Source organism: Heterocephalus glaber, unplaced genomic scaffold (assembly GCF_053883595.1).
Source record: "Heterocephalus glaber isolate CG9 unplaced genomic scaffold, H.glaber_assembly_v1.0 deba00001428, whole genome shotgun sequence".
NCBI lineage: Eukaryota > Metazoa > Chordata > Mammalia > Rodentia > Bathyergidae > Heterocephalus > Heterocephalus glaber.
In genome coordinates this window covers 17,551,848-17,567,993 of record NW_028258293.1, presented here as the reverse complement: position 1 = coordinate 17,567,993, position 16,146 = coordinate 17,551,848, and the positions used below count along the sequence as shown (strand labels likewise).

General features: G+C 41.8%; 1 long non-coding RNA gene across 1 annotated transcript in view; it reads right to left on the bottom strand.

Moving 5' to 3' along the window:
• Window positions 1-16,146, bottom strand: part of LOC147827988 (uncharacterized) — a 63,592-nt gene that overhangs the window by 46,293 nt on the left and 1,153 nt on the right. The gene's annotated exons all lie outside the window — the stretch shown is intronic.

The following is a 16,146-nucleotide window of genomic DNA, read 5'->3' as shown; positions in this document are numbered from 1 at the left end:
TTTTGCTTAGTAGAAAATAAAATACACATAAAATGTACATCTGCTTGAACAACACTTTAAGACATCCTTCCAGAAGAACTGTGTTCACCAAATGGATTTGGCCATGGGACCTCTTAAATGTTTTTTTTAATTGGACGATACTTATACTTACAATTATATAAATTATATAAATGAGTGTCTTTAGTTCCACTAGTGTGCCTTCCTCAATGTCCTGAATCAACTCAAAACATTTACCTTTCATGGTCATTTTGACTGTGGGAAGAGCTAGGTGTTACACAGTTCCAGATCTGGTGAATAAGGTGGATGAGGTTACACTGTAATGTTTTTACAAGCCCGCTTTTCCATTGAATGGCACTTGGCAGCAACATTCACTGTATTTTTTAATCACAGCTTATACAGACACTCACAAAAGAGGACTTCAAGAACTGTTTTAGAAAATGGCAAGAACAATGAGAAAGTGTGTTAAAAGTGTGTGGGAGAGGGCCAGGGATTTAGCTTAGTGGCACCATGCCCACCTCGCAAGTGCAAGTTCCTGAGTTCAATCCCCAGTATCAAAAAAAAAAGTGTGTGGCATGGAGTATTTTGAGGGGAATTAATGGAGATGTGTTTTTTACTTTTCTGTGTATGTGTGTTTTGTGTTTTTTACTTTTTAAACATTCATTATACACTTTGGTCATGCTTATACATCCCAGTGGTGTAATTGCTAAATCATAGCTTTATTTCTAACTTCTTGAAGAATCTTCACGCTATTTTCCATTATGGCTATACCATCTCACATTTCCAAAAAGAGGAACACTTTACTTCTTTTTCTTTCTTTTATGTCCTTCCTTTCTTCTTTCTTTCCTCAGTACTAGACATCAAACCATGGCCTTTGCACTGAGCTACATCCCCAGACCTTCTTTACTATTTTTAATTTTGAGACAGAGTCTCATTAAGTCACTAAATTTTCCAGGCTGAGGCAGGAGGATTGTTATGAGTTTAAGGCCACCCTGAACTATATAGTGAGACCCTGTCTCAAAAACTATATGTAATGAATTAAACACTCTAATTTAAAGGTAGAAACTAGACTTATTAGGGGGAAGAATGATGCAAATATGTGCTGTATATAAGCGACACACTATATGGTCAAGGTTAGAAATAGGTTCAAAGTAAAAGCATATATCAAACAGTAAACAGGATAGTTGGAGTGGTATATCAATAGCCAACAAAATAGACTTTAAGGTAAAAATAGTTATGAGAAATAAAAGACAAAATATAATAATGAAATGGTTACTCCATCAAGAATATAAAAAATTTGGACCAGGGATTTAGCTCAGTGGCACCATACCTGCCTCACAAGCTCAAGGTCATGAGTTCGATCCTGGGTACCAAAAACATCTCCCACAAAAAAAAAAAAAAAAAGGAATATAAAAAATTATAATACATGTACCAAACAACAGAACTCTAAAATATATGGAGAAATATTTCACAAATCTGAAGGGATTAGTAGACAATTTAATAGAGGAGGCAATACTTCTTAACTTGTTCTTTGAAATCAGCATTACACTGATTCCAAATCCAGACCAAAAAAATCACATCTATAACTCTTATTTTAAACATCTATAACGCTTATAAATACAGATTCAAAACTCCACAAGATGCTGGCAGTCCAAATCCAGGCCGAGATTTAGCTCAGTGGTTCTGCCACCTGCCTCACAAGTGCAAGGTTCCGAGTTTGATTCCTGATACAAAAAAAAAAAAATCCAATTGCATATAAAAAGGATTATATACCATGACAAAGTGGGCTTATCCCAGAAATGCAAGGTTGGTTCAATATCTGAAAAATCAATCAATATAACACATTGTATTGACAAAATAAAGAGCAAAACTGCATTATCTCAATAGATGCAGAGAAAGTATTGACAAAATCCAATACCTTTCATAATAACAACACTCAGCAAAGCAGAAGTAGAAGGGAACTTCCTCAATTTGATAAAGCACACGTAAAAAATCCACACACCCAACACCATACTTATTGGTGAAAGATACAGCTTAGGCCCTAAAGTCAAGAATAAGACTAGGACAACTATCTCACCACTTCTAATCAGCATTGTAGTGGAGGACCTAGTGAAGTAACAGGCAAGAAAAAGCAATATAATTCATCAAATTGAAAAAGAAGAAGTAAAATTATTTCTATCTGTAGATAGAATACTTAGGAAAATATTTAGGGAAGGACAACTTGTGCACTAAAAACTATAAAACCTTGTTGAGGGAAACAAAAGATATAAATAAATGAAAGAAATTCCATGTTTATGGATATACTGCCCAGTACAATATTAAAATGTCATTTTTCCCCAAATGAGCTATAGATTCAACATAAGCCTTCTCAAATATCACCTAGTATTTTTTCAGAGATTGAGAAGTTGATCCTAAAATTCATATAGGAACACAAATAATCTTGAAAAATAACCAAAATAATCTTGAAAAAGTAGGACAAAATAGGAAGACTAACACTCTCTAATTTCAAAACTTACTATAAGGTTTTTTTTAAATAATCAAAATGGTGTGATACTGGCTTAAGTAGAGAAACAGATCAAAGGAATAAAATTAAGAGTCCAGATAAACCCTCACATCTATGATCAACTGATTATGGACACTTGTGCCACGACCATTCAATGTGGAATAAAGAATCTCTTCAACAAATGGTGCTGGACAGCTGGATATTCATATGTGAAAAAAATGAAGTCAGCTTCTTCCCTCACGTGATATACAAAAACAAGAAATGGCAATATATTCTCTTTTGGGGGGGGCGGGGTATCGGAAATTGAACTCAGGACCTTGCACTTGCCAGGCAGGCATGGCACCACTGAGCTAAATCCCCAGCCCTAGCAATATATTCTTAATATGAAACCAAAAGCATCAGTAGCAAAAGAAAAATAAGTTAGACTTTATAAAAATTAATACATTTTGGCCTAGTATGATGGTGCATGCCTATAAGCTCAGCATTTGGGAGGCTGAGGCAGGAGGATTCCTGTGAGTTCAAGGCTAGCCTGGGCCATATAGTAAGTTCAAGGCCAGTCTGAATTACATGCAAAATTCTGTCTCAAAAACAACTAAAGGGCCAGAGATTTAGCTCAGTGGCACCATGCCTCCCTTGAAAGCACAAGGTCCTAAGTTTGATCCCTGGTACAAAAAAACCCACAAAAAACCTACAAAAAAGCATTAATATATTTTGCACATCAGAAGACACTATCAAGAAAGTATAAAAGGCCCACCCAAAGAATGGAAGAAAATACAACCCATACATCTGATAAACATCTAATATGTAGAACATATATTGAGTTTTACATCTCAACAATAAGAGAAGTAACTTAATTTTAAAGTGGGTAAAAGACATTTCTCCAAAAAAGTTTGTACATATGACCAACAACCATATGAAAAGATGTTCAATGTTATTTGTGTCTGAAGAAATGGAAATCAAAACCATACTTCACAGTCACTAAAATAACTATCATTGAAAAGATAAATAATAGGGCCAGGGATTTAGCTCAGTGGTTCTGGTGCCTGCCTTGCAAACTCAAGGTCCTGAGTTCGATCCCTGGTACAGAAAAAAGAAAGACTAATATATATGACCAAAGATGTGGAGAAATTTGAATCCTCATATATTGCTGTTAGAAATGCAAAAATGGCGCAGCCATTTTGGAAAACATTATGGTACTCCCTCAAAAAATGAAGAAAAAATTACCACATGCATCAACAAATATACTCCTAAATATATACCTAAGAGAACTGAAAATATATGTCCACACTAAAACAGGCACACAAATGTTTAGAACAGCTTTACTCCCGGCAGTCAAAATGAAGGAACCACCAAAACTTCCATCAACTAATGAACGAACAAAGTATACTATATCCATACAATAGAACATCACTGATCCATAAAATGGAATGAAATACTGTTTTATGCCACAATGTGGATGAATCTTGAAACATTATGCTAAGTCAAAGAACCCAGACACAAAAGGCCACATATTATATGACTCTATATGAAATGTGCAGAAAAGGCAAACCTATTGAAACAGAAAGCAGACTAGTGGTTGCAGGGACTGAGAGGGGAGAAGGGAGTAACTACTAATGAGGATGAAATTCCTTCTGGGGTAGTGAAAATATTCTGGAATTAGTTATACAGCAGTGACAGTAACACTTCTTTGTGAAAATTGTAATACCACTGAATTGGACACTTCCAAAGGTAAATGTTGTGCTATGTGAATAAAATAAATATAATAACAGAGATGCTATACCCACCCCTTGGAGATGAACCCAGGGACATGGTGTTGTGTAGGGTAGTCCTTTAGGGCATCACTTCTTCGTGTGCCATTAGAATTTCATCACCCACAAGCTCACTGTGCAACCAGTACAGGTGAAATTCTGGACTCAGAGTTCATCCACTTAGTTTGCAGAGTTGAATCTGAATTTTGTTTCTGTTATATAACGTTGCCCTCTACCTGAACTAGGCTCACCAAGGTTATTTGGGGTTCTACAGTTCGGTTTTTTATTGTCATTTTCTAATGCCCTCTCTGCTTCTTGAAACACTGGGCAGGGAAATAAAGTCGTACTTATTGAGGACCTGTCAACTGGTCTAAATCACATTTTATTTAGACCTTCAGACAATACTGCAGCCTAGATGTGTTTATTTCTGCTTTACAGGGAAGGAAACAGAAGTCTGGCTTCTAAAAATGCCCTCCACGTTCTGCCATTAAGAATACACACATTGGGCCTGTTGATTTGCTAGGAGAAGCTTGCTGTGTGGATAGTTTTCCTGATGCAAACTAGGATGTTTTCATTGGAGGAGGAGCTCGGGACCTCGCTGTTGCTGGGAATGGCTGCTGTTCTCATCAGGGGAGCCCTGATCTTCACCGTGAGCATCACTTCCTGGCTCCAATGTGGATCCCTCAGCTTGGTGGCACAAATCCTTCATCTCACCAGTGTAGATTTTCTGGCTTCCACTACTGGCCTTTGGGTCTTCCAGGTGCAGATCCTCAATACGGACAAGCATGACACATTGCCGTGGGCTCTAGGCCACTGGCTGGACTCGAGGAAGACACATTGCCTTGGACTCTAGGCCTTCGGCTGGACTTGTGTGGGAAACTGCTGGGACCTAGGTCCTCTGTTAAATCCTTTGGGCTTCTAGTGTGAAGTTAATTTCCTGCACTCCTTTGCATTTGACTCTTTGGGTAATTATCATAAAATAACCTATAAGTTATGTGTCCTGTATTTCATGTATTCCCTTGCCGAATCTTTCTGACTACAACATCCCCTATCTCTTTCATCCCTTCCTCCTCCTTCCAACTGTTGGTCCCCTTCCCATATGCAAAAGTTACATTTCTATTTATTCTTCAATTCTTTTTTATCCACACTTTTTCCCTCCCTTCCATCCCTTCTCACTCTATCTCTCGTTGCCCTTTCCATTTAAAAAAGATCTCCCTACTTCCTATTATCTTTTATTTTGCTCCTTATTTATATTTTGGATTTCTTGTATAAAAGAAACCATGAGCTATTAAAAAAAAAAAAATACACACATTGCCAGGGATTTAGCTCAGTGGTGCTGCCACCTGCCTCAAAAGCTCAAGGTCCTGAGCTCAATCCCCAGTACCAAAAAAAAAAAAAAAAAAAAAAAGAATATACACATTTAATTTAAATGGGCCTGAGTTCAAATCTTGTGACATTTCCCAATGCTCACCAAGCTTCTGAACTTCAGTTCCTCATCTGTAAAATGGGGACAATCAGAGACAAAACAGAGTTATAGAGTGGTTTTGAACATTGAATGAGACAGAGAATATACCCTTCACACAGATCCTAAAATATTACAATGTTCAATAAATTTAGTCATTATTACTCTTACATGGCACCAATCAGTGGCTGAATTTTAATTAGAAACTAGATTCGTGGTGTTTTAAAGCCCTCTCTCCCACTTCATGATGTCCCTTTCCTTCCTTCTCTTTCCCTACCCAGGCTACTCACTTCATCAACTGATGAGTGTGTTGGAATGTCAGTCAGCGTGAAAAAAGACTAAATAAATCATCATCATTAGATGTACATATTCAGTTTCCCTAAAATGTGTCAGTCACAGCCTTTTCTGCATGGATCACCTCTCACACACACACTTGCACATACATCCACGTGGACTCTCTCACACTCACACTGTCACACACACACACACACACACACACACACACGGTTTTCTTGCTGCTTTTTGGTACCAGTACTATACTTCATGGAAACTTGAGGCAGCTTGAGTTTCATGGAACATCCCTCAAAAGTCTCATTCCTTAACCTTCCTGGGCCAAGGATTTAGCTCAGTGGTTCCGCCGCCTGACTCACAAATGCAAGGACCCAAGTTTGAACCCTGGTACCAAAAAAAAAAAAAAAATCTTCCACAGAAACTCCAGGACGTGTTTCAGAAGCATGCACAAACCTCTCCTCTCCATAAACTGATCAGCTTCCAGTCTCTTCCAGCTTCATCCGGTCTCCATGGAATGTGCTTATCAATCTGACTCCAGGGGATGAGGCCAAACAGCCTGGTACCCTGAGGGCCAAGGAGGCTTGTACAAGCTTGCAACATGTCATGCACAAGTGGGTTGACACAGGATTTCAACTTATCTTCTGTTAACTTCCATCAGACTCAGATTACCTCCCCACCAGTGTGGCCCTTGCAGAGTCAGTGTCTTCTGTTGCAATCTCGCTTTCTTTTGTGATCAGTCCATTAGCATCAATAAAGCATGACCTCGTGCCATGCTCATTGTGACCCATGGGTATCACAGCTTACAGCAATTGCTGGTCCTGCTGGGCTCTCTGGTACAATTTGGCAATGGAGCTTACCATTCTCCGGGGCAACTCCACGGAGTGAGGGGCAGGCATGGTGTCCAATGGGCCTGGCTTTGGATCAAGCTTTCTTCTGCAAGAACTTGTTGTTCAGTGAGGTCTTAGAACCTGTTTGTTCATTAGTAAAAGGCATCTCTTTGTAGCTACCTAACTAGTAGGGCTGGGGTTAGGGAGAAATAAATGAAACAATATAATAGGCACCATAGTAGTTACTAATACTGCTGTTGTTCTTAGGATGCCTAGAACCTGACAGGAACACACTTCATATTGTGCTCTTTTTAATCTGTTACTTGACTGGTTAAAAAATTTACCATGGTGAAAGAAACCTCATATATGCATTCTTTATATCCACTCAACTTATAGGACTTGCGGATTTTTTTTTAAAAATCCTGAACGTAGGGTAAAGTTGAGCTGCAAAGATGACTGCCACATTATTATTTATAATGCTGAAAAGATTGGAAAAAACTTAAGAAAAATGAGTTCATAAATGATGGTGGTCCCAATGCAATGGTGACCAGCCGCCCTTTAAATGCCTAAAAGAACGTGAAGGACATGGAAAGGTGTTTACAATGTATATAGCGGACTATATATTGTTAAAAGGCAGTCACAGACAACATCTAGAGTTGGTCCTGATTTGACTTAGGGATTAGAGAAGCCCGTATCTGAACACATAGAGAAAATCAAAAGGACAATCAAGAAAATGCTCAAAGCCAGTAGTCTCACTGAATCTTTTTTTCTGTTCTATATTTTCTAAATTTTTGATACTGAAAATATTGACAAAAAAGACAAGTCCCCTCCTTTTTCAGTAATGGGGATTGAATTCAGGACCTTCTCACTGAGCTCCATTGCCAGCCCCTTTCTGAGAAAGGGTCTCACTAAGTTGCCTAGACTGGGCTCAAATTTGTGATGGTCCTGCCTCAGCCTCCCAGAGTGCTAGGGTTACAGGTGTGCACCATCTTGCCTGGCTTTGTGACATGCTTTTTAAAAGAACTTTGCTCATTTTTCTGTTGGGTTATCTGACTTGTAATAATGTATATGTGCTGATCCTCCAAAACAAATATAATTTTTATGTATCACCAACAGATACTAATAAAATAAAGAATCCAATTGGGGCTAAGCATAGTAGTTCATTCCACAATCCTAGTCACTAAGGTGAAAGAGACAGGAGGATTGCAAGCTCAAAGCCACCCTGGGCAACTTAGTGAGATCCTGTCTCAAAATAAAATTTAAAAAGGGGCTACGAGTACAGTTCAGTGGCAATCAATTTCCTATACTAGAAAGAATAATCTGCCTTGGAAGGTGAAAAAAGGCCAGTAGTATTAGTACCTTACTTGGTCCTTCTTCAAGACACATTTTTCTATATGTCTGAAGTCATAACAAATTTGTTTAAACAACTTGCAGTTTTTATCAGTATTTCACTAAGAATATGTTAGTCTGAGTTAAGAAATATTCGTATATTCTGTACACATGCTATATTAAGTTCATGGATTGCAAATATCTTTTCCTGTTATATGGACTTGATTTTTCAAGCTCTTAGCATTGTGTTTTGATGAAAGAGTATCTCAATGCTCTACAGTCCAACAGAATGCTGTGTCCCCCCAGCAAGAGTGAGCCCCGATCACAGGACTCACCATGCCAGCCAAAAGCAGGAAGGGCAAAGTCATCTTAGACTAGGTATGTGTCCCTGTAAGGATGACCTGCCAATCCTCTCAAGATGGAAAAGGGTCAATAGCACTCCTACTCCATTCACAAGACTACTTTTATCAGTCGGAGTCCTTGAGGAAAATGCCAAGATGGTATTAAATGTCCAAGCAAGGAAGGATTTGCAAAAACCTTAGAGAAACCACAAGTATAGGAGGCCCCAAGAGTTGTGCAATGCAGTGCTCTGAGGCCATCAGCGAGTCCTTGAGCTGAAGTCCATGTTTCCAGGAACCCATCTGTCCTGATATGTTCTGTAAGGCTTACACACTGCTGGGAGCAGCCCATGGGAAACACGGTCACAGGGCAAACTCAGTGATGGAATTCAGGGCACAGAAGCTGGTCTTTGGTTACTTGTACTCTGTAGTTGAAGTTCTGCTAGACACATTTTCATGGTCGCCATACCAAGATAGTCGCTGGAAGAGGAGGAGAAAGTAGTGGTGAATGGGAAAGATGACTGATGTGTTCACTTTGGAGACATCTTTTCTTCTTTGATACATCTTTTCTTCTTAGGTATTCCACAGCCAGTCAGATAGAAATTTGGAATTTAGCAAGAGGATCTGATTTGCTCAGGTAGGACATTAAGGAGTGACCTATAGAGACCTTATGACAAAAGGGGTCTAATATGTCTCCTTAAAGGGGATATGAAGCACTCAGAGGCCCCCAGATTTCAAGAACTTCTGGCTCTTTCTGCCCAATGAGTTAGCTGACCAGGTAAAGAGAGCAGAAAAAGATGAAAGAGAAAAAGAGGTCCTGCATCATAGGTGGTGAGGGGAGCCATTCCCAGACTTGAGGCCCCTCATTACTAAAACATTTCCCCAGTGGCTGAGGATATATCACCTGCCTAGCGTGAACAAGGACCTGGGTTATATCGCTGAACTGGAAAATAAACAAAACACCTCCCCCAAACATGGCAGCTCAAGTCTACAGACACATTTCAACTATACGTCTCTACAGCAAATTGGCTTTTCCCACCTGGAACCCAAACATAGCCAAAAGTAAGTTATACCCATATTTCAATAAGAATCTTAGAGGGACACCAATGTGCATTCATTATCCACAAGAGTACGTTTTCATGTATGCTTCTACTCACACCTGCACAGTGCCAAAGGTGTGAGCAGTCAGATGTGGTCATCTCGGCAGTCCTGCTGTCCAAGCTGGGAAAGAGCACGTGGGGCTAGGAGTTAGGATTAACACCACAGCGACCAAGGCACCAAAGCTTGCCAAGTCAGGAGATGATTTCTGTTTAATAAAGCTTTTAGGTCTCAATGACTGCTTTGAAATCCACACACATCAGTGTGCAGTTCTCATACCTGGGGAAGCCAGAAGTCCAAATACGAGGCTTGAACAGACAGCGCCATTCAAAATGGGAGAAGGGCCCATCCTTCTGCCTACCACTCAGCACCTGTGAACATCTGTCTGGGCTGGTCTGTCCAGTACCATACAGTCACCTCTACTCACTCCCATGAGTTCCTTGGCAGACTGGCCTGGGTTTGTGGACAAGGGCAAGATGTCACCCCTGTACCAAATTCTGCACTTACTTACATCTGCTACTGACCCATGCAGCCAACTAGAAAATGGTACCCCTTCAAGACACTTTTCTTCTATATGTCTAAAAATTATACTAATTGTGTTCGATTTACATGATCTCCTGTGATAACTGATAAATATGCAAATGTGATAAATATGCAAATTAGTGTCTACTTTATCAGTGATGCTGTCCTAGATGTATACTTAGTTTACAACCTAGATAACAACATGCAATGTCAACTTGAAAGGATTGAGAAACACATAGTGATTAGTGGAGCCCAGTTCTGGGTGTGTCTGTGGGTGATTGACATGTAGACAACAAACTGAGGAGGAAAGACCCACTCCTCAAGTGGGTGGCCCCACCTAATAGGCTTGTAACCTGAATGGAATAAGAGAAAGTAGTAGTAGTCTTCCCTTTTGCTTCTTTGGAGGAGCTCCCCTGTCTGCCATCACCTTTGGACATTTTTCTCCAATTTCTTCAGGCTTCCATCACAGACTCTTGAGTCTTCCATCTCAGGCTTTCCAACAGACTCACACCAGACTGCAGTGAGCTCCAGGCCTTTGAGCCTCTCAGCACACAGGCAGCCATTTTGTGCTCTGCCACCCGACTCTGCAGGCAGCCATTAGAAGGCTACTTTGCAGCTCTGTTCTTCTAGTGAACCCTAACTGATACACAGCACATGACAGCTATCTCAGCAGTACGTGGCAACATCTCAGCTCAGGATCCAGGAACTGTCCTTCCTTTGCCCTTTTACACTATTAAATTCAAGACTACTTTTTGAAAGGAAAACAGCTATCCCAATGAACTAGCACCCTGTGCTAGGAATTTCACGGCTTTAAGACTCAGGTTCTGCCTGGAATGGCAGACAAAGCCCTAGAGAGACAGAAGACAAAGACTTTCAGCCTGAGAGGCGTTCAAGAAACCAAGTGAGGCCTTCCAACTGAGGATGGGTTTCAGGCAGCCCAGAACACCAGGGTCCCAGTGTTTGCAGCCGAATCTGCTCTGTGCAGGGCTCTCCTCCTGGGTCTCTTTCTGGTGGCTCCCAACAACCCACTGTGCTTCTCATTCCCAAGGTCGCTCCTGCAGCAGCAGATGTGGCTGATCAACAGGCTGAGGTCTCTGGTTGGGAAGGGTGCCGGCCAGCACTGGGGAGCCACAGCATGCTCTGCTCTCCAAGGTCAGTCGGTGGGCAGAGGGAGAGGGCTGAGCCAGCCTCACCACAGATCCCAGGGACACTGCTCCTCACTCCACAGATCACTGCTCAGAAGCCCCACCCACAGCCCTGAAAAGGCCAATTGCAGTTTAAATTTTTTTGGTTTTATATTTAACAGTAAGAAAAATGAACAAGGAGGGTGGGGCGTGCCTATAGTCCCAGCATTAGGCCGGGCTGAGGCAAGGGCAATCCCTTGAGCCCAGGAGTTCCAAATGAGCCTGGGTAATATACTGGGACCCAAGCTCCAAATCAAAATACGAAAAGGCAACAGAAGAAGTATGAAAAAGAGAGTAGAGGGCTGGGGATTTAGCTCAGTGGTTCTGTCGCCTGCCTTGCAAGGTCCCGAGTTCGATCCCCGGTACCAAAAAAAAAGAAAAAGAGAGTAGAAAATTTCCTTTGATCTTATTAAACAAAATTAGTTATATGGTTTTATCTGATTATGGAAATATAAAAGTTGTAGAAAATCTGCAAGATAAACATAGTAAGGTAAACATTTTATTATTCAGTGTCATTTTGGTATGTTTGGTCTTTTTTCCATGGGTATTGCTGTAAACTAATAAACGGTTTACTATATTTATTTTTATGTTATAAGCATTTTTCAAGTAATTTTAAAATGCATTGCTATCTCCCTTTTTTCTCTCTCCTTTCTTGTTTTCCTTTTTCTGAGATGGGGTCTCACTATGTTGCCCAGCCTGACCCCAAACTCTTGGGCTCAAATGATTCTCCTGCCTCAGCCTTTAAAGTAGCTGGGACTACAGGCATATGCCACCATGTGGGCCTCTTTCTTTTTTGCTTTTGAAATCAATTTTTATTTTTTAATCAAATTGACTAGGCGCTCTGTCTCTATGGTACAAAATTTGAAAAATATTAAAATAACATTCCCCCAAGGGACCAGTAGTGTGAGCTTATGTCCTTCCTGAGATAGAATATAAGATTTACATACACACATATACACTAATATATTTAGGATATAGTTCCCCAACAGTACCAGAGCTAAGTGAACGACCTCATTCTCTAGCACCCCCCAAGGTGGCCCTGATAATCCTCACCAGGTGTATTCCTAACTCCTCCCCTCCCACACTGCATCAGGCCTGGTCTGTGTGACCCCCCCTAGGGCAGTGGCAAGGGTGTTTTGTAACTTCTGAGGCTAAATCACAAAAGGTATCATGACTGCCATCTGCCTCCTGGATCTCTCAGGAGAAAGCCAGTCGTCACCAGATAACCCAGGTCATCAATGGCCCCCGGGGAGCCCCCAGGAGAGACTGAGACCTTCCATCAGCCAGGTCACTCCGCCAGCCCGGTGAGTGAGCAGCAAGCTGAGCCTTCAGGGTAGACAACCTAAGGTCCTAGCTGGGCTGCTCCAGAACTCCTGACCTACGAGTAGCTCGAGAGAGAACAAGTGTTTATTGTTGTATAAAGCCACTAAATTTAACCCAGTGGCAACTCCTAACCTTAACAAAGGTTATCAAGCCTATTAGCCTTTTACTAGTAACTTTGGCATCTCATGCTCTTTTAATTTGTTTCTTTCTCTTGATTCAAGATCAGCACCTGTTTCATGTATTTAAGATCAGTATTTTATTTTCTGTGAGCTATGTACTTTTTCTAAATAAAATATGTGCTTTTTCATGGAGGTATAGTATTCCACCTATGAGTTTAACCTGACTTGTTTAACCATTTTTATTAGACACTGAATTTCCATATTCTGATAGTAATGACACTGAGATAAATATCACAAATATTTGTCTATATAGCTGATCATTTTCTGAAAGGAAATCACTATAAAGGGAATTACTAGGTGAAAGTGCATTATGGGACAGAATATATGTAAGAGGAGCTGCCTGAAATCTAACTTTGAGCCTCCTGTACAAACTAGCAACCTCCTTAATATGGAAGTTTCATTAATGAGGGGCTGGGGCTGTAGCTCGGTGTCAGAGCATTCTCTTAGCTATACTTGTAGTATTCATCTCTCTCCCCTTCACCAAAGTGAACATTATCATTTTTTAAAAAAAGATGTTGCTAACCTAAAGACCAAAACTGGCCCCATACTGTCAAAATTGTTTGGGAAGCACGTTCATCAAAAACCCTAACAAATTTGAGGTCACACCAAGTCAAGATTATAGAGGCTCCTATGAAGTCTGTCATTACCGATTCCTACTGTCACCTGCCTGTCACCTAAAATGAGCCCAGCTTGGATAACAACATAAGACAAAGGACAAAGCTGCTAGGCTTGAGCATCCCCTAGACACTGGGGTCCTTCTGCTGAAACTTTGGCCACAGTGGATTCCAGATTTCTGGGGCAGCTCTGATTATACGTGCTCTGGTCATAATCCCAGAAACATATGCATGCTTTGCCAGCCTTTGTGTCCCCAGATGGGGTGTGGAAAATGTGGGTGCAAATCTATTACTCATGCATCTCCTTGGCCCACACTCACCAAGCCTGGAAGCAGGGCAGGCCAGGAGGACAATCAGGATGTATGCAAGGGTGGTAGAGCCCAGGGCCTTGCCTACCAGTCAAGAGGAAATGGCTCCTACAAGGAGGCCATTCTCCAGAGCTGAGAGGGTCCTTTGATAAAAGCCCGAGGCCCAAAGAGGGTTCGTGCAATGATACTTCTACACTGCAGGCCTGCATCCTTTCCCATTCAGCGCCACCCCTGCGTCACTGAGCCCCTGTGACCTGTCTGCTTCTCCTGCCCTGGACATTCTCACAGGGGCTCTTTGCCTGCTGGCCCTGCTTCCAACACGTGACAGTCCAGAGGCCCTGCCTGCCTTTCTCACTGGGAACGTGGGTCACAGCCTGACTGTGGGGTATTAATAGGATGAGGAAACAGCCTGTTCCCCACACCCCTAGGCAACCTGGCCACTGTGGGCCACGGCACACCAGGACCCCTCAGCAAAGGCCCTGCTTTCCCTAGACAAAGGCTGGGAGGCTAAACCCTCCAAACTTATGCCCCTCATAAGGACCACACTTTCTAAACAAAGCCAGTCAGGATATTGAGTAAGATAGGGGTGTCCGATTGTACTATGGCAGAAGCTCCTCATAGAGCTAAGAAATGTAGCAGGCTTTTTTTCTGTGGAGAACATCACTTACAAATAAGACAGAGAAGGGAGAAATCTCCATGTGTTAGTCATTGTCTTTTTCCCCTGGAACCCCTGACCTCTTCCCTAACAAGCCAAGTCATCCATTTTGCCTGGAGAAATAGTGAAGGCCTTCCGGGGTAGCTTCACGGAGCTGTAGATTTGAACCATAGAGTGATGGCACTCAAAGAGTTAGGCTCCTTTCTGTAATCACATTTCATTTCTCTACTGAAGTCACTTGACTTAAAAGTCCTTGACACAAGTAAACTACCAACACTATTTTTACACTGAAGGGCAGTCTGCCCATTTGGAGGGTTAGGGACAAATAGAGCCAAGGTTGTTATTGAGGATAAAGGATGAAACAGTTTTCTAAGCACAGAAAAGGGGGTGAGGGAAGAAGAGAGTGTGGCATGTTAGAGGAACAGGTGGAGACCTTTCATGGCCATGGGAACATAACAAAGAAATTAGCTCAAAATGAAGCAAGAGAGGTAGGCTAGATTTTACAGGTTGGCCAGATTAAGACTTTTAGATGCTACTCTAAAAGCAATGGAGAAATCATTAAAGGCTTTATGTTTGAGAGGAAGAAAAGCTTCAGAGCAGAAAAATCATTACATTGGATTTCCATTTTCACAAAACTATCTTAGGGACAGGTCTTCCAAAATGGCAGAGTAAAGAACTCAGTGTCCTCAGGCCCAGTGAACCGCAATGGTTTTAAGAAAACAATGATTTAAAGTCTCCAGAAATTGTCTGAAGGGTATACAGCAAAAGGAGAAATATTCACTCAAAAAAATCTATTCAATCTTTGCAAGCCACTAACCACTTTTATCCACTCCCACCTCCATGGTTCTCCACTTCAGGTGGAAATAACAGTCAAGAAGCAATCAAGGGCCGGGGATTTAGCTCAGTGGTTCCACTGCCTGCCTCACAAGCACAAGGTCCCAAGTTCGATCCCCAGTACCAAAAAAACAAAACAAACAAAAAAACACCATATGGCTAGGGGCTGGGGGTTTAGCTCAGTGGTTCCACCGCCTGCCTCGCAAGCACAAGGTCCCAAGTTCGATTCCCAGTACCAAAAAAAAAAAGAAGCAATCAAGAAAATGAGACCCTTCTCCCTCCATCTCCCAGTTGGAGCTTGTGAGTTTAATCCACGAGAAGCTGTGAAGACTTTGAATCTACCACACTGCTCTCTCCACTGCTACCTACTTACATTGCAGGAGCTCCACTAGGCAGATTCAGCCACAGGACCAGGAGAGGGTTACTGCTCCTCCAGCCAACCCCGCCCCCTTGGAGGACAGCAACTCCTGCAGGCATAGCAGGCTGCAAATACTAGCAACCCAGCTGCCTCCACAACTACTCCATATGCCCTTGGGGCACAGTTTCCATGCCAGGAAGGTCAAGGCAGGAAAACAAGAGATGTCCACCCTCCTAACCCAACCTTCTTCCACTCACAGGGCAAGAGCTGATAACAGTGGTGTTCACCTCCAATTCTGGCACAGTGGCACCGAGGTTCCATCATGGGGCAAGCTGGGCCCGGAAATAAGGGCTCCGTGGTACTGCCCGAAGGGACCAGCTATTTGAAAGGGGTGGGAGAACTCCATGCCCAAGAAAGCTGAAAACCATGCACGTGCCTCGGAGAACAGCAAGAGGAGGTTGTTTGCTCTGTTACAGGAGCGAAATACAGTGGACCCTGAACAACTTGAGTTAGGACTAGAATTTGTTTTAACTTGAGTTATAGGTCTTGAGTTACAACCTGAATGCCAGCGGCTTA